The sequence below is a fragment of the Nilaparvata lugens genome, chromosome 6 (assembly GCF_014356525.2).
Source record: "Nilaparvata lugens isolate BPH chromosome 6, ASM1435652v1, whole genome shotgun sequence".
NCBI classification, from domain to species: domain Eukaryota; kingdom Metazoa; phylum Arthropoda; class Insecta; order Hemiptera; family Delphacidae; genus Nilaparvata; species Nilaparvata lugens.
Window position 1 is genome coordinate 58,651,250 of NC_052509.1, and position 22,645 is coordinate 58,673,894.

Here is a 22,645-nt window from a genome sequence, read left to right on the forward strand (position 1 = left end):
ACGATATAGCATTGCTTGTTGAGTGGACTTCTGCTCATAGGTTGACACTTAACCCTTCAAAAACCCGAAGTATTGTCATTGAACATCCTGGGCTGTTGAACCAATTGGACGTCACTAGTGCACCTCCAGTGACCATAAATGATACTAATATTCCTTACTGTTCCAGTGTCAGAGTACTTGGCTTATTAATTGATTGCTCATTGAGCTGGCGAGAACAAGTTACTCATGTTTGTAATAAGGTTTTTGGATGAATGCATCAACTTAAAAGGATAAGAAGATTTCTGCCCAGAGCTGTTCGCACTACCCTTGTCATGTCCTTGATAATGCCATTCTTTGATTATTGCTGCATCCCTTATAACGACATAACAAATGAGTTGAATGGTCGGCTCCAACGCTCATTGAACTATGCAGTCAGGTTCATATTTGATGCAAGGCGTTTCTCGCGAATCACTCCATTCTTCATGGAGTTGGGTTGGCTCAAATTGGATAAGCGTAGACAGTATTTTCTTCTTTGTCAAGTATATAAAATTCTGGTCATGAGGGAGGGCCCTACTTATCTAGCAGATGATTTCATCCGTCTTGTTGATGTCAATCCAGATCGCAACACGAGATCTCATTTGTATACCTTGCAGATTGCTATTCATCGCACTGCAAGATACAATTCTTCGTTTGTGGTCACTGCTGCAAGACTTTGGAATGCTATTCCTGAACATGTCATTTTTCCTGTTTCACTAAGCGTTTTCAAGATGAGACTTTTCAAATTACTTTTGGAGGGCAACGAGTAGTTTTTTTCTTTGTTTTTTTTCTCTCTACAGTATTTTATTTCAATTTTTTTTTTAGTCGGGTTTTCTTTGAGCGCACGCGCGTGTGGATGTGTGTGTGTGTGTGTGTGTGTGTGTGTGTGTGTGTGTTTGTGTGTATCTGTTAAGAAAATTTAATTTGAGTTATTTCATTTACTTTGTATTGATAGAATTTCATGTGTATTCCTCATTTCTATTCTGTAAACAAATAGGTTCTACTCTTTGTTTATAAAAGTTATGTACTCTCATCTACATATTTATTTTCTGTTCTGAATATGTTAATAGTTCATTTTTTCCATTATAATGTAGTGCTAGTATGCAATGGGTCTTGCAAGACCTGGCAATACATTGTCATTTGTGATAAACAATCAATAAAGAATCAATCAATCCATACTTGCGCATTGAATCAACAGAAATCCAAAATGCAATTAATGCAATCACATTGACAATATTGGGAAGCCATGTTGAGATCTAAAACATCACGCAAAATCTCCAAATATAACAAGCTTGTTAATAGGATCGGGTTTTAATTTCGTGAGTGCTTTGAATCCAATATTGTTACCACTAAGTGCCGTTTGGACAGAATTCTATTCAAATTCAGATAAAATTCATACTGAGTCTAGATTGTGATAATGAGGCTCATTTTGAGTTCAAGCCACGATCTGATTCAATTTAGCTCAAGCTTTTACTGTGATAACAGCTTTGAGTAGCCTCTGACACAAATATGCTGATTATCGGGGAAGAATCAGGTCAAGCTAAAAGGCGCGTAGTTATTACTGAACCACCTGATGATTCTAAATGTGCAGGATTCATTCTATGCAGTTCAAACTCCACATGCATTGGTGCATCCTTTGAGTGATTTGAAATACATAATTCCGAGTTGCAGGAGATCAAGAGGCTCTAGTTCGATTATTAAATTGGGTAGTTGTGCATGCATGTTCTTGGAGTAATCCCGCTGCTCCGATCCCACAAAGGACCGATTGCACACTTGTCCGAATTCCTAAACCTGGTGCAATTACATAGAGGGCCCTGGCTCTGAGCTTGAGCTAGAATAATGCGGGTGGCGCAGCGAATTGCCTGCCCTACTTCACGGCCGGTTGACAAATTACGCGAAGCTCGGAAGTGACAGTCCTCAGTGACGTCACAGCTTCAAAGCTAGCAGCATCTGTCTGCCTCGCTCCAATCGAATTAGGGACAATCCGAATGTCCCAAATATGAATGCGAAATGTCGGCTTGCTCGTTTTAAATCAATTAAATGTCGAGCGTTTGTATGACGTAATGGATGTTTGTTTGTCGATCTACAACTCGTCTTGTGCTCCGTGTTGCGTACGATTTTTCTGCTTTTTCCATAAAGGAAAATTGACGAGAACTTGTATTGTTACTACTGTTTTTGTTTGGATCCAACACAAATTACTCCACTTTGAATCTATTTTTCTAATCTTGTTAACAAATCCAGGAAGAGGAATTGATGACATACTTTGACAGTACCAGTGGATCTTTTGATGCACAAAACATGAGTCAGAATTGCTCTTGTGATCGTTTCAAACCAATACAAAGAGAAGCCAACGTGAATCTTTGTTAATCTATCATTCATTCCAAGTCGAAGCTTTGTTCTATTGGAAATTCCTATTTCACTACGATAATCAACCAATAACATGATACCCTGTGAAAGGCAATAACCCTAAGTCTTTCACTGTTTCAACGAGCGGACAGGTACCTTTGTTTGTCATTGTTGAATTATTTGACAAAAGTAAAAGCAGAGTCTAAAAACGAATGAAAACAGTGTTCTCATCATGGATAGATATCACAACATCTCACCAGTAACAGTATCTGAAGTGGCAAATGAAAATCATAGATGAAAGGGACCAATTCCACTACTCTAATAAAACGATGAAACGATACCTTGTGGAAGGCAGTAATTGGGAATCTTTCACATGAGTTCTCCCACATTTTTCTTATAGAAGTGAAATTGAAGCTTTTTAAGATGTGTGGTTTCATTATTTCTTGATCAAGCTATACTATGACTATACAGAAATACTTCTTCCATTTATCTAGAGTATTGAAGTATTTAATGTGATTTTGTTTATTTTAACGAGAACCGAACACCTTGAAACTCTGAAGAAAAGATCACTCACTCATTCCCTGGATATATTTCCTTAGTGCTATTTAATAATATTTCCTTACTAAGATTGTTTCCTCACTTACTTTTATCACTCAGTTATATTATGACGATACTGCGATTAGATCAATATTAAGGTGAGGAACAAGTTGAAACTTTGTAGATGATAATAATTAATAATTAGTGTTAAGTTTCCCAATATCAATATTAAGGTGAGGAACAAGTTGAAACTTTGTAGATGATAATAATTAATAATTAGTGTTAAGTTTCCCAATAGCCAACTACTTGTGAAAAATGTCAAAAAATACAATAGTTTTGATTGGACGAATGAGGACAAGGTTCAAAAACTGTTATTCAGGTGACTATAAAATAACAACTATAATCATTATCAATGTGGAGTGGCATTTCCAGAGGAATAGAAAAAACAAGGAAAAATTCAAATTGACTTCGCAAAGGAGGATTAATTCTTCGTCTTGAAAAATGTTATGGGATTTGGTGAAGTTCTTCTTCTTTGTATTATTATTTGAGTGAGCAAATTATTCTCAATCTAATTGAACAGGAGTAAGATGGACTGGAGAACTTTAGCAAAAATATAATCTCTGTTGAAGTTTTGTGAAGCTGAAAACCCAACGATGTTGCAAACTAGAAGTTGTTTGGAAGTTGATCCAATTCGAGTCGGAATTTAATCAGTCCGCTGCAAAAAAGATACAGCAACTTAACCTACATATTGAAGCGATGGCAGCTCTTTTGATTCGCGTTCCGAGAGATGATTGGATTACAAATCTCATTATTCTGTTCCATAAATTAGGCCCAATTACAGAAACGTTGCATTGAAACTTCTCTCTTCTGGTCGAGTATCGTAATCTGAGCTGAAGATTACTAGAATCATCATCGGGAAAACTTGGTGGATGGAAATTTGGGGCGAAGCTTGAATGGAAAATCAAAGCATATCTGTTCTGCTTTCACGGGAAAAAAGGAACTTTTCGAGGCAAGCAGCCGGCAAAGAGCATAAACCGCCCCGAGCCCTAAACTCTTAGGGTGAGCTCAAATGAATGCAAATGCTATTCCTTATTGCGTGAGATCCTCTCCAATGTTTTCTAAGTGTCCTATCTGTGTGGAGGGAAATTTGAACTTCTGCAGAAGAGGGGAATGGGAAAAGGGAAGTGAGCTATGTTATGGCTGCATTTATCTATCCTAGAAGCCTTACGGCTGGGATGAAAGTTCGCAGATAATAATATATCACATAGGTATGTGTGAAGATAATATGAGACCTATCCAGGAAACCCTACCAAAACGAAATATATACAATATAGTGAATTGAACTCACTGCTTTAAATTTTTGGAAATCGGAGTATCATTCAAATAATAATGGGTTACATTTGGAGACAATAACCTATTATTCAAATTAGTTTAACGAAGGAGCAATCTATTATAGTGAGGTGCATGTTATAATGACAGTTTTTGGTATTGCTATCCTTGTCTATCGTTCAACAAATCGGATAGCGCTATTTCTCTCTCGCTTTGCTCTGTTGTCAGATCGGCTTTCAACAATGTAAAATTAATAATTTACTAACAAAATATTTAATCTCAATTATGAAATTTCACTCTAAATTATTGAAAAATATAATTTCTTGCTTAATAAAATATAATTGATTATTTTAAACGAGAATAAACAATCAATATTACATTAATAAACCTGTATCGGCTACCGTCAAGATGGCATTGACAAGTCAGTGAGGATCGGCAACGTTGTTCTCCTATCTTTCTCCACTGCCATTATAACGTTGACCTCACTATAGGCAAACTGCATTGGTAATCAAGTACAGTCCCACTTGATAATGAGAAAAATATAGCCTGGAAAAGAAAATGAAATACAACATGTGGTGCTATGAAAGAGCTGGTATTTTTTTGATAATCGTTCATTCTTAATTCAAGACAAATACTTGAAAATAAATTTTCAATGATATCTAACATACCAAGCAGAGTTCGAATGGAATTCCTCGGTCGTTTGAAATAATCTTCAAATATTAACATTTTGAGTGTCAGAAAATCCACGTCTTTTGTCACATGTTATTGCTTTGAATTTGAACTTTCAATCTCATTGAAGCCATAATCAGTGATAATAGAACTGTTTCCTACAAAAATACTCAAATCCGAAAATCTCAAACAAAACTATATGATCACTTCGAGATTTGAATTCCTGCAAAACGATATTTCGAGAAAGATGATCAAGTATTTGAATAGCTGCGTTACTATTTAATTATTTGTACCCTACGTTCATGTTATTTGAAGTTAAATAACTCTACAACATTGCAGCATTATATTACTACGTTGGCTATTCGATTTTGCTCTCTCCAATTGAATCAAACGCAATTTCAATCGAACTTTACAGCATTATACTGTATTTCTACGTTCGACTTTTTTATCTTCAATAATTATTGAATTCAACACAATTCCAAGCTACGTTACAGCATTTATAGGCACTTTATTTATACGTTGGCAATTCGATTTTGTTCTCTTCATTGAATTAAACACAATTACAAGCAAAGGTAAACGCTGGTTTGAAAATACGAGTATTTCTATTCACTCCACCCGATAATACAGATTGTTTGAACGGGGAGAATACACTGAGGCTCTATCAGATGGAGGAAATTATCCAGCCGCTAAGTCTCTCAGCAGCAAGCTGATTCGAATGCTTTGAGCTGGACCGTTCCTATGGATCTTGAGCCGTTGAATAATTTATAAGCTGAGAATCCGTTGAGCCTCTTTTTGCAGGAATTGGTGCGGATTTGAGTGAGTTAATAACAATCATAGCTGACTTTGATCGTCGAATTACAACATTTACTTGGACATTGGAGTGCTTCTCTTCCCAAATGTTTCTACATTGGCTAAATTTCCATGAGAACAAGTTATTCAGATAGAAACCAGATAGAAACATACAAGCTTAACACTTCATAAGTATTTTCAATGCAGCATACACTTGTATTCACAATGTGTTATTTTATCTGTAAAATCTTTTTTGTTTGGAATCATTGCTCAGTTGCATGGATCAGGAATAAAGAGTACAATCGAAAATACAAACTGGACTACATTCTGAATATTCAACCATTTTCGAAGGATCAAATTTCCGTAATTCATCAATAATATTTATTATTCAGGAGACATATCTATCACCTTACTGTTTCGAGAGGAAATATCTATCATTTGAATTGAATTTATTTTATACATTTATAAATTTGAACGATACAATTTCATTCTCAACTATGAATAATTGAAGAAGGAATAACAGGCTTGAGTCTCAAAACTGCTTCTTTCCCAAATTTGGATAAAAATAGTTCAAAAATAGGTTATGTTTATCACTTCATAAGTTTAGACCAATTTTTAGTCCAAAATATTTATAAACTGAGAATTTATTAAATTTAGATTCGACAATAATAAGAGTGAACCTCAGATTGTATTTATAAATAACCAATCATTGAACCAGCTCCCAATGATATGTGACGTGAGGACGTGACGAAGATAGAAAAACTTCAACTGAGAGTAAAAAGAAGAAAATGTCAAACTGTGAAGGGACCTCAAAATCAATAACTTTTCGAAGTTTAGATGGAAATTTCCTTCAAAAACTTGAATCTATTCTATCTCCCATGATTTTAGGATGAAACTGACAAAATATTCTCACTTTTCTGCCTCTAAATTCTGTCATCATTCTATATCATAATCATCCCTGGCTTTTCCGAGTTGAACTCTGTTGAGGTGCAAATATTTTCCACTTTCCCAGCCATTACCGAGATTATAACAGGAAGAATAACCCCTCCCACCGGCCAAATATGTTTTTTTTCCCTACAACTCCTTCGTAGCTTTCCCTACTACTTTCTTTTTCACTCCATTCATGTTTTCCATACTTGCCAGCGCTGTATCTCGTGAAGGAGATTACTTGTTTTCACCCTATGGCTTCAACACTACTTTATCCATGCAACGACTTACCAACCTTTGGGGAGTGTGCTTTGATGGGTCACCCTTCATAGCATATTATTCAAGTCGTCTTACCATTATCCCCACAACCATTGAAGCCATGGTCCCGCAGCCATTGAACGTCTGGCAGAAACGCCATAGCAAAAAAAAACAGCTTCAAGCCTTGTTGTACGATTCCTTTATTTTGCATCATCGAAGAAGTAGCATGAAACAGGTATTATTCTCTCTCAATGCCACTCATAACTGTTTTGTCACTTCGAGTCATGTATTTATAGTGAGGTCCACGTTATGATGGCAGTGGAGAAAGATAGGAGAGCAACGTTGCCGATCCTCAGTCTTGTCAATGCCTTCTATAGACGGTAGCTGATACAGGTTTATTGATGTAATATTAACAGTTCATTATCGATTAAAATAATCAATCATATTTCAACAATAAATAATATTTTTTCAATAATTTTTCATAATCAAGATGAAATATTTTTTGAATTAATTATTAATTCTACATGGTAAGTCATTGTAACACTTACATTTCAAGTGTAAGTGTTATGAATGAATTTCAATTTCAATTACAAGTTGCTCTGACAACAGAGCAAAGCAAGATAGAGATAGCGCTATACTCTTTGTTGAATGATAGACAAGGATAGCAATATCATTGCTAATTAAACACTGTCATTATAACATGGACCTCATTATCCATAGCCAGATAAGCCTTTGTTCATTATATCACTAAGGATCAATATTTAACTCTGATAATATTGGAGTTTGCTGCAGACAAAAAGTGGGAAACTCTATTGTCTTGAGTTACAGCGTAAGAATTATACCTCCAATATTGTTATTATGATGAGAACGACTTAATATTGTCAAAAACACTATTTTATTGAGAAAATCTGTGATACAATTCGATTACTGAGAATAGACAAAGAATTTCTTTTGAATTTTTTTGAGGATTCTGTCTCTTGCAAAGGTCAAAATTGTTTAATTTTCAGAGTAGGTTACGTCAACTCAGCAAATAGCCGATGAAGTACCTCAATCATAACTCTGCCAATAGATGATATTTTTGTTAGTTTTTGAATTATTTTCATCTATATGACTTGAATTAGAATATTAAGCTGCGTACAGATATACGCGCCTCCAACCCGCTCCGCGCAAGCTCCGCCCTCGTTCCGTCATCGCTCTGCAATCGCTCCGCCCTCGATCTGCAGTCGCACCGATCATGAACGTTACGGGAGATGTTAGCTCTTCTCGCGTTCCACTCTTGCTCCCCGGTAGATCATCAATCGCTCTGCTCGAGTGACGTTCGGTTGCTGAGCAGAGCGAAAGTCTGTACGCACCTTAATATTTTACGATGTATTTTGGTTTATTATTTTGTTTAAAATTATTGTACTGATTCGCTTAAGTATAGTTCATTCATTTTGTTTGTGAAGTGTCAGTGTTATGGATAAATTTGAATTTCAATTACAAGTTTAAATGATCCAGTAAGCTGAGAGCTTGAACATCGGGCAGTAGAATATGTGTGGGAGAAGCGCTACTATTGGCCGTTAGCTGTGGACCAATCAACGTTGAGCTCTGTTTCGGTGGAGTGTCTAGTCTTGGTCATTGACAGAGCTCAAACTTGATTGGTCTACAGCTAACGACCAATTGTAGTGCTTCACTCGTACTATTTATATTCTGCTTCTCAATGTTTAAGCTTTTAGTCTACTAGAGATCCCCTCTACTATCTAGCCTCTATTATGACAAGTTTTGATGTAATATTCTATCCTTGAAAGCAGCTGTCATAAATTCAAACTTCTAAATTTTCTGGGTCATTACACTTCACTTTTCAGCAGAGTCTACCTCATCTCGATGGATATCGTTCAACGATTTGTGCTTATAATTTTTATACTATCAATGAATTTGAAACGAATGTTTTCCCACATCTATTATAAGAGATTTGAGATATAATATGATAAAAAACTCAACTTCCATTTTCATATCTTCTTTTCCTCTCCAATTGCCTCATTTCTTCACTTCTTTCTAAGAACATATCAATTCCTCCACTGTATTTTATATGCAGTGTACTTCTTATTCAACTCGTTATCGATAATGAGCTTTCTCTCCCTTCAATTAGATTCTCATTTCTCTTCTACACATGCCTTTGAAATGTTCTTCACAGTTAGTTCTCTCTCCTTCGCACTCTCCATTCTGGATTATCTTTCTCCTCCATTAATGTTAAATCGAATCTTCATTGCCTTGCCAAAAATTTAAAGAGCATTGTTCTACAAAAGAAATTCCAGAATATATCATACGAATAGACAGTGTAACATGAGTAATATGATATTATCATGTAATTTCTGGCGATTCAAGCCACTATCAATATTACTCATGTTTACTTATCGAAGATTCATTACGTTCCATTTTACAAAAATCTCTGAGTATTTTTTTATTTATTTATTCATTTATTTATTACAGAACTAAGAAAACTACAGCCATTAAGCCCAAAACAGTCTTCACTACAATTTGCAATCGTATGAAGCAAGTTACTAAAAAAAGAGATACAGTACATGCAATTTTCAAATGCATAAGGAAATATGATGGAAGCATATTGAAAGTAATCTTAGTATAAGTAATAAATACAGAATGAGGATAATAAGTTATAAAAAGAATACAATTGAGCATAGAAAAATCGAATTAGATTCAGAGTATTTGAGTAACAATTCGTCTATTCCTGTACTCTCTATGTACTAGCAGAGAGGATGATAAGAGGCTATAAGTTTGTATTATACATTTTCCTTATACTTGCATGGAGATTCGCCACGCACAATAGATTCCCACATCTGGTCGAGTTTATATTTTGGCCATAACAAGCGGTTTCTCCCTCCTGGCAGCAGCTATCTCCCTCCGTTATTACCTCTCCAAACATATTCGTACTGTTGTGAGTTTTTACAGGCAAGAGCCCAAACCTTGAATGAAAGAAGAAGAACATATAAGATCCTCTCTCTGGTTGAAGCCGCTACACAAAAAGACGCTCTCTACAAAGCTGGAAAAATCTGAATATTTTCTTCCCTGCCTCTCTCGACTGGACATACATCACGTTGAGCTTGCAACCTCCCTCGCTTTGATGCATCCATGTCGACGCCGTGTTATCCAGCTGCTCTCCTCTCCACATGGCAACAAACGAAACGATTTCCTCATCTGGAAATCATCGTTCCATCGTCCTTAAGGGTCACTTATGATGATCATTTGACTGCTTCTGAAGTATTTTAGAGTGGCTAATAAACCAACTTTGGACAAGAGTGTAAACGAATATTCAAATCTTGAATGAGGAAGAATTTACTAAGTTAGTGAATGATCACTGGTTAAGATCGACTGAACATGAATTCCTTACGTGAACTTAGTCTCACAATCCGACCCTGATACAAGAATCCTATTATATTAAGCGAGCAATTTCTGTATTTTTATATCTGGATATTTATGTTCAACGGATCTCGTAAACGGCTCTAACGATCTTCACGAAATTTGGAACATAGTAGGTTTATGATATGAAAATTCGATTGCACTAGGTCTCATCCTTCGAAAAACTCGCTGAACGAAATTACAAGGATAACTCATCCTTGGCTGAAACAGCTGTGGATAGTAAAAAAGTGAGTGAGCGAGTGAGTATGTGAAAAATCAAAATATCGCATCCCCGAAATTCATAAGATGACATATAGCCAGCTGTGAAATATAGACACGATCATTTTAGAAAATTGTGTTCTGTTTATCTATATATATATATAAAAGCGAAATGGCACTCACTCACTGACTGACTGACTGACTCACTCACTCACTCACTCGCATAACTAAAAATCTACCGGACCAAAAACGTTCAAATTTGGTAGGTATGTTCAGTTGGCCCTTTAGAGGCGCACTAAGAAATCGTTTGGCAATATTTTAACTCTAAGGGTTGGTTTTAAGGGTTTAATGTTCGTCTTTCAGCATGTATATTATTCTTATTCTCTCAATTATAATTAAAAAATGTCCATACCATATGTTAATATAGTATAATCTAGAGAGAAACAGTTGTTCTGGTAACTAAATAAATAATTTTGTCAGGTTGGCATTAAGTTGAGTTGACTTTGTTAGGTTGGCACCAAGTTGAAGATTGAAATGCATTTATCGCGGAAAAATTTATTGGGCACTGCTACTTCAATCAGAGCTATGCCTGGAAATATTATATTACTAGCCGTCAGGCTCGCTTCGCTCGCCATATCCGTTTAGCCAGACGTTTAGTCTGGACTCCCGAATGGATCGTCCTAACATATGATCGTCCTACAAATGAAAAAGCGAAGCGAACCTGCTGATCTCATGCTTGGACGATCCAGTCAGGGGTCCAGGGGGCGGAGCCCCCTATTTACACGGATATGGCGAGCGAAGCGAGCCTGACAGCTAGTCAATAAATAAAAATAACGAGCGAAGCTCAATGCCCCGATATTTATATATTATGATACAGGAGTACGAATTCAACAATATATGATCTTTTTCAAACTCTGATACAAGAAAGATTATTATGATACGAGTAAAATGATGCAAATGAAATTCTATATTACAAAAAAAACATAAACGTGAGTGACAGTATGATTGTATTTTGTGTGAATGTATATTGTTCACATTACCCACATTATACAAGTATATAAGAGTACAAAATAATAAATTATAATCTTCTCATGATTATTCGATGTAAGCGATAATGGACTATCAATAATCTTTGCTAATATTATAATTAACAGTATTCCCAACGAAACAAAAAGCTCTCTCTCTTCTTATCAATTCTGAAAGCATTCTCTGTTGTTAGGAGTAGTATTATATTGAATTATTCGAATGAAAAGTCTCTTCATTTCAGGAGTTATGGAATAACCAATTTCCTTCTAGCATTTCAGGGTGTGTTACTAATACATCTCTGAGTTATTAATCCATCTTTGAACTTACGACACCCACTTTAATAAAATTTTTACTTTACAATAACATTTGATTAGAGCAGCCTTAAGTAAACCAAGACTATACCCTAGTAGACAATTATTTGTTGACCTTGATGTACCGACACTTGGACAAACGTATGTTGTTAGAGCTATCTTGTACCTTAATAAAAATTTTCAACATCTTGAGTCCAGAAGAACGCCTTACCTTACCCGTCCAGCAACTACAAATTAATGCATTTATTGCCAATCTATTAAAACTATCTGTCTGTATAATAAAATTCCTTTCAAATTCATCAGTAATAAAATCACAAAAACTCTTTTAAACGGAATAAATCACTTGACTGAACAGCACATTCACTTCTCATTACCTAAAGTATAAATTCTACTCTTAATAACCAAATATATATGTATAACAACCACAATTATGTAAAATCACAGAAAATTCATCAATTGTACTCTGTCTTGAAACCGAAATTCTTATTATATTTTTTATTCTTTATTTGTCTCCACGAATGTAATAGTTAATTTTCAGCTTTTGAACTCGCAGCAGGCGCTCAGGTTTTCCTTGCCGGCTGTGCCAACAAGTAATATTTATTTTGTTCTATTGTAAAAAAACTTAAATTATTCGAATTGTATTGTATAATTTTAATTATAGTAGGTTTTATAATGTAATTTTGTTTTTGGCAAATAAATTATTATTATTATTATTATTATTATTATATTATCTCTCAGAGTGAGTTGTATTATATTCAATAGTGTTATTGAATTTTCCGAATGAGAACTTTCTTAACTCCTGGAGTTATAGAATAACTTACTAATTTCTTTCTAGCATCTCAGGGTGTGTTACTAATACATCTCTGAGTTATTAATACATCTCTCAGAGTAAAGTGCATTATATTCAATAGTGTTATTGAATTCTTACTCATTTTCTCCTAGTGTCTGCACTCAGCATTCCAATCGAAATATCCAAATGCCTCTTTCGTCAGATTATACCAATGTTCAAATAATAATGGATTCTGAAAAGACAACTTTGATAATGCCTTTTGGGGATGGAGGGATGAGTCCCAAGGTCTCAGGTCCATCTGCGAGGAGGGTGGATTACACGTGATGTTCCCCCTCCACCCCACTGGAGGATGTGAAAAGGGGGTTTCGGGATGAGGAGTTTGAGGGGGTTCCCATGGGAGCCCAAAATATAACCAGTATTGAGTGACCGGAACGGGCTCTCAATTAGGGCCAGCTCCACGGTAGCAAAGTAATATAACAAACATGTTTGGACCGCTGAGGCCGTGTTTGCCTGCAAAACTGCCCCCATAAGTACACACCGTTCATCCCCGAAGTGTAATCCCGCGTCTGCCCTCAAAACAAACATCGCCAACTTTTCTCGCCGTATAGTATTAATTTAATTTCCATCCATAATTCAATTTGTTGGGGAGCGCACACTGTGAAGTACAATGATAAAAATGTGGCTTAACATACATAGTGGTGATGCATCCCGTTGTATTACAATATTTGAACTGTTCGTTTGTTCAACATCATTTTTGATTAACGTGCTATCGTTTTCTTCATGATTGGAACTGGAAGGAGCAATGATTAGCTCATGTTCATACAGAGTCACTAATTAAACATAGTGTTGAAACCCATACGTTTTATATTGACCGCACATTTTAATATTTGGAAAAGTTATGCGTTATAATATGTTCCCATAAATTGGAATATCGTGTTCAAATATTGTTAATATCGTTTAGCAATATTTTTTCATAAACAAACAAGCTATGTGTATAATAAACGGGAGCATTTATATGAAACTCTCGAATGTTGAGGTGCTTATAGACTTAGAGGTGCGTACAGATTTACGTGCCGCGAACATGAGCAATTCACTTTTAATCAGCTGATGCCAAGCTTTTCATGTCTGTATCTTACCGTTTCTGTAAAAATACAAATATAATCAGCTGATTAAATATGAATTGCTCATGTTCGCGGGGCGTATATCTGTACGCACCTTTACGCGCCACGAGCACACACATTTCGCTTTTCATCATCTGAAGCTATCCTTATTATACCTGTATTTGCACAGAAACAGTAAGATATACTTGTATTCGTGGCGAATAAGTCTGTACCCACCTTTAAGAGAACGGTTGTCTCTGTGGTCGAGCTGATAAGCAAACGTTTGAGTTTCATGCTCCTGATACTCGGAGTCAATAGAAGAAAGCTTTGTTTGGTTGAGCTTTTGTCGTTGTTTGAACTCTAAATTATAACTTAAATGAGATTGATCTTATTAATCTATAACATTTAATTGAATAATAAGGAAGGAAGAATGTATATTATAACAATTCTCGGTAAATTCAGAATTCAAATGTAGAATCGCGAGTTTATGAGTTCATTAGCTCATAAATAGTGATGATGCGATACTCGTGTATTCTCAATCCCGTACATGTGCAAGAAAATTCCTTTCTTTTTTCAAATTTATTCAAATTCATTTCATTCTGCCATAAAATAATGAATATTGACAAAATAAATATTCTAACTTACAAAATGGCAATAGCGGCAAAGAACAAAAATTCTACTTGTGCGCCGGTAGTGAGTTCGAACAAGTAGGTACAGCAAACATGTCAATAGGGAGAAATAGAGGATTCAACCTAATCAATGCACCTTTCTTAATAAATAAGGTAATTACTCCACTATAGAACTTCTTGAAATGAGTTAATTTTTTACGACCACTTTATAATGAATTTAAGATGTGTGATTTTATCCTAACCTGTCCTAATAACACTTGAATTCTACTACTTGTAATGATTATCAATTCAAATGTGGCTGGCTCCTTGAGATATGACGAATGCAGCCATCGATTGGAGCAGTGCAAATTAGCATCTCTTGCCAGCTGTGTATCCCTGACCAGCAAAATATTGCATGTTAATAGGAAGAAATAGAGGATTCAACCTAATCAATACACGTTTCTTAATAAATAAGGTAATTATTCCACTATAGAACTTCTTGAAATGAGTTAATTTTTTACGACCTCTTTATAATGAATTGAAAATGTGTGATTTTATCCTGAACTGTCCTAATAACACTTGAATTATACTTGTAATGATTGTCAATTCAAATGCGGCTGGCTCCTTGAGGTATGACAAATGCAGCCATCGATTGGAGCAGTGCAAGTTAGCATCTCTTGCCAGCTGTGTGTCCCTGACCAGCAAAATATTGCAGACAGCCGGTCAGTCTCGATAACGTATGATAAGCGACGGACGTGCTCTGAATTCAAAGCTCCTTATCCCTATCTTTTCGCACGAACACATGCATACAAACTCACACTTGTCTCTATGCGTGTCGTGTCGTTTCTCCTGGGTTGAAGTGTTCAGAAACGTCGTTAGGGCCAGATAGCGTCATTTGCAGTGCGTTTTTCCCCATGCTAATGCAGAAGAATATTTCTGTTGTAGAATCCAAATCAAAGTTGAGTCTATTGTTAATCATGGTTAAAATTCAAACGGCTCTTGTGCAACCGGCACATATTCTTTTAAAAATACTGGATCTCTACAACCATTTTAGTCATTCAATTGAGTTATTATATTCAATTAGACGAGGAAAAACGTTTTTAGTGAATATTGTGTTGATTGAATGCAACTCCACAATCAATCTCCTGTTGGTAAGAGTTTGGAGATAATCGAATCTCGTTTGGAGTGACTGTGAATCTTTAAAATGTATTTATTTATTCATGTATTGTACAAAACACTCTTATCATCATATTCATAATTATGTCATTGGAGGAAAAACCAGGATGAACCTGTACTATTTCTCTCCAAAAATTTTAGATTGAGTTTTAATGTTGTCCAAAGGTTGAGGCTATGAAATCACTCACTGCTTCGTCTCTTGATTTTCGGTCCAGGAATAATGATTTGATAATTTTGAAGGTTGACGTGATACTTTAAATGAATCACAGAATGTATCACGATAAAATAAAAACTGGAAAAATATTGCACTTATTTGAAATATGTTAATGTTTTTTAAAAAATCTTGAGATAAATGAGTGGTACATAAATGATGAGTCACTCCTACACAAGTTACTGATGAACAAATTTCCATCTGCAAGATTGGAAGCTACTTGATAGAGAGGAACAATGTTAATGGGAACTCTATCATAAATCCGTAAATGCAGAGTTACTTCTTACAGAGTTGAATCCGAGACGTTAATCGCCTTTTCTTTAAGATCGTAATCCGCTTTGAAACTTGCGAGTAAGTATTCTCCACAAAACATCATAATGACGAGGAAATAAAGTGAATGATGAGATCTAGTAGCGTTGGATGTATTAGTGACTTGGAGGTTGGATCCCAACTGAGAATGCTTGGTGTTATAAAAGCTCGAGTTCGGTCCACTGTTGATGTACTTCTCTGATGGATGATGGAGTCCTGCTTTGATGGAGCTTAAGTGGAGTTGGAAAAGTTTTCCTAAAGCTTAGAACCTATGGTTTCATGAGATTATTGAAGCCTTCGAATAAATATCAATAGTGGAGAGCTCCACATCAGTAATATTTCCTTTCAGAGTGATTTCTGTCAGTTTTGAACAGTGAGTAAGGAAAAATGTGAGTGAAATTCATGAATATATTCGATAATCGTAAGCTCTACATCAATGATCAGTAATATTTCCTTTCGGATGGATTTTTGTCAGTTTACAACAGGGAGAGAGTAAGGAAAAATGTAAAGGAAATTCAAAAAAGTATTTGATAGCTGTGAATATGGGATTTCCCTTTACTGAGATTACAAATGTTTGATTCATGCTCAACGTTGTTGAAATATTTTCGATCATAGTGCTTGGATTGTGAACTTAATAGCTAAAATAAGACTGTATTTCAACTTGAATGTAAGTTTCAATGATCAGATATGGAGAATCTGTGAACACCGACTCTGGAAACAGGTATTTCCAATCTGATAGATACAATATTCATTGCTTTCTGTGAGAGTTGGTTCATATTATTCATTTGTTCATACTCATAGAGAACGAATTCATGTTAATTCTAGGTAGAAGCGAAGGGTTTTATTCATTTGATTGAAGATATATGCAGCTTAGAATTGCTATAGATATATTGGTCGAATATGGAAGTATATCGTGAGGGTCTCTCCACACTCAGCTAGGCTGCGATGAAATACGTCTTCCAGAGACGTAGTCGTTCTATCTCCCAATATTTTAAGCTACGCTACGCTGATGTGAACAGGATAGATTTGAAGTATAGATTCAACGTTGGGGAAAAGAACGTATTCAAACGTAGTGTAGCTGAGTGTGAAGAGACCTTAATAGACTTCAAACTTCATTAAATTATTCAAAAATAAAATATCACCAGAGTTCCACTCTTGCAGCTATTACTTTCACTTATTTAGTTCATCAGAGTGATAGATGTTTGGATGATCATGAATTTGTATGTAAATACATCGCGCCATCCTTTATGGAGAAAAAAAACTTGATGATCATAGACTTGGTTTTAAACTCCAAGATCAAACAACCATCATGCTTCTATGAATTCTATCATAATATCCATCCTCAAATTATGAATTCCTTGACTACTGGAGAAATCACTTCATTCGTGATGGATCAGTGTTTGCCTATTCGAGTTTTATGAGTGTTTCAGCATTATTCAAGGTATTAAACTACAAGATCAAACGCTCAAGCTCCAATGAATTCTATAATAATATTCTCAAATGATAAATTACTTGACTACTACAGAAATCACTAGATTCTAGATGAATCAGTGTTTGATTTTTGAAACTTTATGAGTGTTTCAGTATAATTATCCAAGTTAACAAATCCGAAGTAGTTTTTCCTCTGCATATATCTGCAAAACAAATCCGAAGTAGTTTCTTCTCTGCAGATATCTGCAAACTTGATCTGCTGCACAGGAGTTGGAATGAAGCGTGAACAGTTGTTAGGACCAATGTGATCCCGGTTATTTGGGATGATAGAGCTAAGTCTAATTTGAGCAATAAGCAAAGCAAACTAGCTCTCGTTGTCGAAAGGAAGCTCCTACTGCTTCTGCAGTGACGCCATTAAATACTTGAAGGAAACTCAGCCTTCCGTGAAATTCCATAGCAAATAACAAACGTCCTAGCTCGCTATTTGACATCATTAGTCGACGCCTTTCTTGGCCGAGATCTTCTCTCCTTTACTCTCTCACACTCACTATCGCTCTTCCTCTCTCTCTCTCACACTCTCTCTTGAGACACTTTTCTCCCCTCCTTCCTTTCAATCTTGTCCTCACCAAACGAGAGGAAAAATTTGTCATATGACAAAAAAGAGAAACGGCAGTTTCCTTCTGCAACTTGCCACTTGAAACTGTTGAAGTTATCGAGACAGGAGATGCTACCGAAAACTCCTTTTATTCACTGCATACTCGTTTATCAGAACCGTATATCCCCTGGGGAAGCTGAAAGACAGACGGTATTTGCTTGACAATTTCGTTTCTTCGGCATTCATTTCTGTGAATTCCTATGTCTCCAATTAGGCTTATTTACAGTATCTAATGCCATTTTATATAGCCTACCTGTTATTGATTTCCTTACTGAGAAGGAAATCTTGGGATTGAAGCATAAGTTTATTTATATAAGGAATTCCTAATGACGAAATGTGCTACCTTGAATGCAGCCTGATCTATACAGTTCTTTACCAACTTTGAGAAAAATGAAGACTGTCTTGAAATCTTCAGCTTCTCAGACAGATAACTGTCCAATTGACCATACTACTGATTATTTATAACTAATACTATTGACTCTCCCAGATGGCATCTTCTCAGTCATTTAAAATCATTGGATGAGACGCAGCCAGTTTTCCTCAATTTTACTACAGTTTTTCTTACTGACTAGATCGTACAACGACTGAACTCCATAATTATCCAGTAATAAAACAGAAATGTATCTGAATAAAACAGTCTGAATGTATCATAGAATAGGACTAGAATTTGTAATGGAATATGGGAAACTAGAACATAATTCTGATGAAATTTTGCAATGAAGTAATTATTGAATACTAATATATTCTATGAGAATTGATCAAAATGCAAAGATAAACCAGGTCGAGCATGAAATAATATCCATTTTATGAACTGAGTTGGGTGAATTATCAAGGAAATCTCTTGCAAAAGATTCCTAGAATTGGATTTCCAATTTGGCATTTGAAGATTTTAATAGAAAAGCCAGAACAAACAAATTTATTCAATCGGAAAACCTCTGAGAACGTTGAGCCTAATACTTGACATCACAACATGATATTCTACAACTGATAATATTGATCGAATAATGTGAGCTATAGGATGAAGAGTCGAGAAATTTAGTACAAAGAAAAATTTAAAACCGTACAGTATTATATTTCTGACTGGTAACGCCTACGTTTTTAGATAATACTTGTGATACCCAACAAGCTTCCAATCATTCACCAGTTTCTTTTGTTTCCAAATACTAGGAGTTCCCAACAAGAGCCTCTGTAATCGTCCTGGTACTTGTGTTTTAAAAACCTTGAAGGTATCAGTCACATCCTCGTAGAGTCTACAGAAAAACCATATGGTAACTCTCATCCATGATTATCAACAAACTTCGAGAGCATTTCTCCATTCAATACATCAATTTATTTTATGAACAAGGAAAATCCTTTCATCCAAGTCAGTAATTGACGTTTTATATTACAGAGGAAGGAAAGATATCAGTTCACCCTCCACGTTGAATTTCAATTCAGACTATTGTGGGATTCAGAGAATGAGTGTTTATTTTGGATTTTTTTCCTTGTTGCCGTTTCTGAGAACAATAAAATTGACAGGACTTTGTCATATTTTCTCATTGTTAGTATCATCAGAGATGAATAATGCATTTATTAACGCTGAACGGCATCTTTTCTCTATGGTATTATATTACAAAAATGAAAACTCTGACTATTCCGTGAAATTAATTAGCTGACAAGACTCTAGGAGAAATTTTCTCCATATTTTTTTTATTTGTATCATCTCAACACGAACATACACTTCGAATGAGGCTTCCAAGAAATGGCTCATAGTCCAGTCACTATATACATTGGTGCATGCAATTTATATTGTAGTTCTGATTTTTTTATACATTATTTGAGTACAAAAGAGAAGACCAGAACCAATTTCTTCATGCAAAATTTCCTTGTGCTAGATACAGAGTGGCCCAAAAACCTCGTATTTTCGGCTCATTTTCCAGTTTTCAGCTATTTCTGCCAAATCTCGAGATCGGACAGAAACATTCCATCTTGCCTTTTTTCAGATTATGAAATTCTGAATGGAAAGAGATCATTCGGATTCCTCTATCCCCAATGAGTACTGAGTTATGATTTTTCAAAAATGAGTGAAATTTGAAGAAAAAATCAATTTTGATGAATTTTAGTTTTTGATCAACAATATCTTACGATTGTTACCATTTAGATGTAGGCCTATAATAATTCAAAATCCCTCTGGCCTTTTTTCGTGCTCTACAATCTGAGATCAAGTAGAGCGCTCTATCTCATATTATATTTATATTTCCAGGTAAACCTGACAACAATGCTCCTTGTATTGTGAAAAATACCTAAGCTGGAAACTTCAACCATCATCACCAACTACATTGTCCTCACATTGATATTCATACTTAAAGTACATGAGATTATGTTTTATGAGAATCACCCGTTAGAACATATGAACACATATTTCTCCATCCAGTACGTCAGTCAGTTAGTCAAGTTTCTCTATGAAGCTTGACGTTTTTTGTTCATCAGTGTGATACAGCATGATGTTGTTGTGTAAAATAAGCAAGGTATCTAGAATACATTCTAGGTACATTGTGAAATAAGGTACAATAATATTGATACTGCAGCAAGAAACAAATTGGTACGCTCTGCTGGATCATTATAAATTATTATTATGAATCGGTGTACATTCGCAACTGTAGTAATAATGATCAAATATGAACAGTTCCTTTCAGCTTCTCATGATATGGAAAAGTTATTATTGATAATAATTGAATATGATTCAAAAAAATGAAGATAAATAAAATAACATAAATGAAGATATTATGGATAATTTGAATCAAGTATAAACTCACGATTTTTTTTACTTTGGGGATCAATATTATACAATTTGCCGGCTGGTAATGTTAACGAGCGTTACAAACTTCGGTCTGCTAGTAACCGCATCTTGGGTTCGAATCCCGCCGATGGCATGGATGTTTCATCATCATCTCGTCGATTCATCAACGCTTTTTCCACTACCCTCAAACAAGCAAGAAGCTCATGAGGGCATAATTTACAATAAGAAAATACAAAAACATACGACGGTAAAATAAGTTTTACCTGAATTTACTGTATTCCGAACCAGATTAAAAATTTAGTCATCATCCGCAAAAAATGATCACGTTTTCCGAATCTCGAACAAGTTGCAGTTACGTAGCTGTCACCGGATTGGAAAAGTTGTTAACAAGAGATTATTCCCCCATGATGGGAAAGATCATCCCTATTGTGGGATTGGTGACGGGGAGGAAATGTCTGGCGTTTTAGAAAAGAATTACTCTAAACAGGGGGTGAATGGAGATGCTTTCAGGGGAGCAAAGACAGACACTCTCTTGAGAAACACGATTTCGTGACAATGAAAAGGGACTTAACAAGGGGGTCAAGAAAAATGATAAGGATAGAATGCTTCAAAACAATCTGCGCTACTGTTCCAAGTGGATGAGGCTTCTCTGCTCATTAAAGCTGCAAATGACAATATGCAATCAACTGCGATCACAATGAGGTATCACTGTCTTTTGTTCGGTGAACGAGCGCCTTTGTCCCAGCGGTGCCAGTCTATAGATTCTGATGATGAAAAGACCGATGTGGCTACCGATTGTTGCCATAGCAACTCGGCCTCCACCGAGTCTTTCTCACTTATTTGCTTTCCTCTTCATCAGTATCTCCTCTACATCTTCTCCATTCTTTAGAATCTTCTTGAAATCATTGAGCCCATCTCTCAAAACTTCCATGACAGTATTTCTATTGAATTTTGTTATGTCTCTCGTACTTTTCTGGAATCTTTTAGTTTTGTCAATTTTCCCATTTGAAACATTAAGCAATAAAGAAGACGTAACCAAGGACTCTACTCGAGTAGGCCTACTTGTCCAACTTCTGATGCTGTGCAGATAAATTTTCCTCTATTCTATGATAATTCAATGATCACTGTCCTCTCAATTCTCCTATCCAATACATATTACTATGTTGTTCAATCACCACCCTGAACATCTACTGATCAATCCATCGGAGTTTTTACTCCATCCAGGAACTCAAATTATTCAACTATGTACTGAAAAAAATGGTCATTATTATTTTGCATAAACTTTCCACTCACAGTAGTGGAATTTGATATTCAAGATTTCCAATGTACTCATTTATCCCGTTTTCGTATAATTAATTAGTATTTTCTTGCGATATATGAATTCAGGGCTACTTAGTGTTAAATAGAATTAGAAGAAGGGTGCTTTGATTCTATTTTATAAATTTATCAGTGTATTTGAATGTGAATAACTCCAATACGGATCAAGATATCGATGTAATATGTAATACAGATGGAATTGAATAGAGAATGCATTTATTCAAATGCTAATTAATATATGATTATTATTTAACGAAAATACTGAATAAATGCTGTAAATCACCCCGAAGACTTCTGCTACTGCAGACATTGACAACAGGGTTAACAGCTAGATGGAGATTTGATGAGAGCTACTATCCATAGTAGAACTCTGGATATATAGATGTTCTCCACAGAGAACTCTGGATAGTTGTTCTCATCGAATTTCCATCTAGCTGTTAACCCTGTTGT

At 35.5% G+C, this 22,645-nt stretch overlaps 1 protein-coding gene across 1 annotated transcript in view; it reads left to right on the top strand.

Annotated features, from left to right (window-relative positions):
- Positions 1–22,645, top strand: part of LOC111059055 (discoidin domain-containing receptor 2) — a 454,362-nt gene that overhangs the window by 293,753 nt on the left and 137,964 nt on the right. The gene's annotated exons all lie outside the window — the stretch shown is intronic.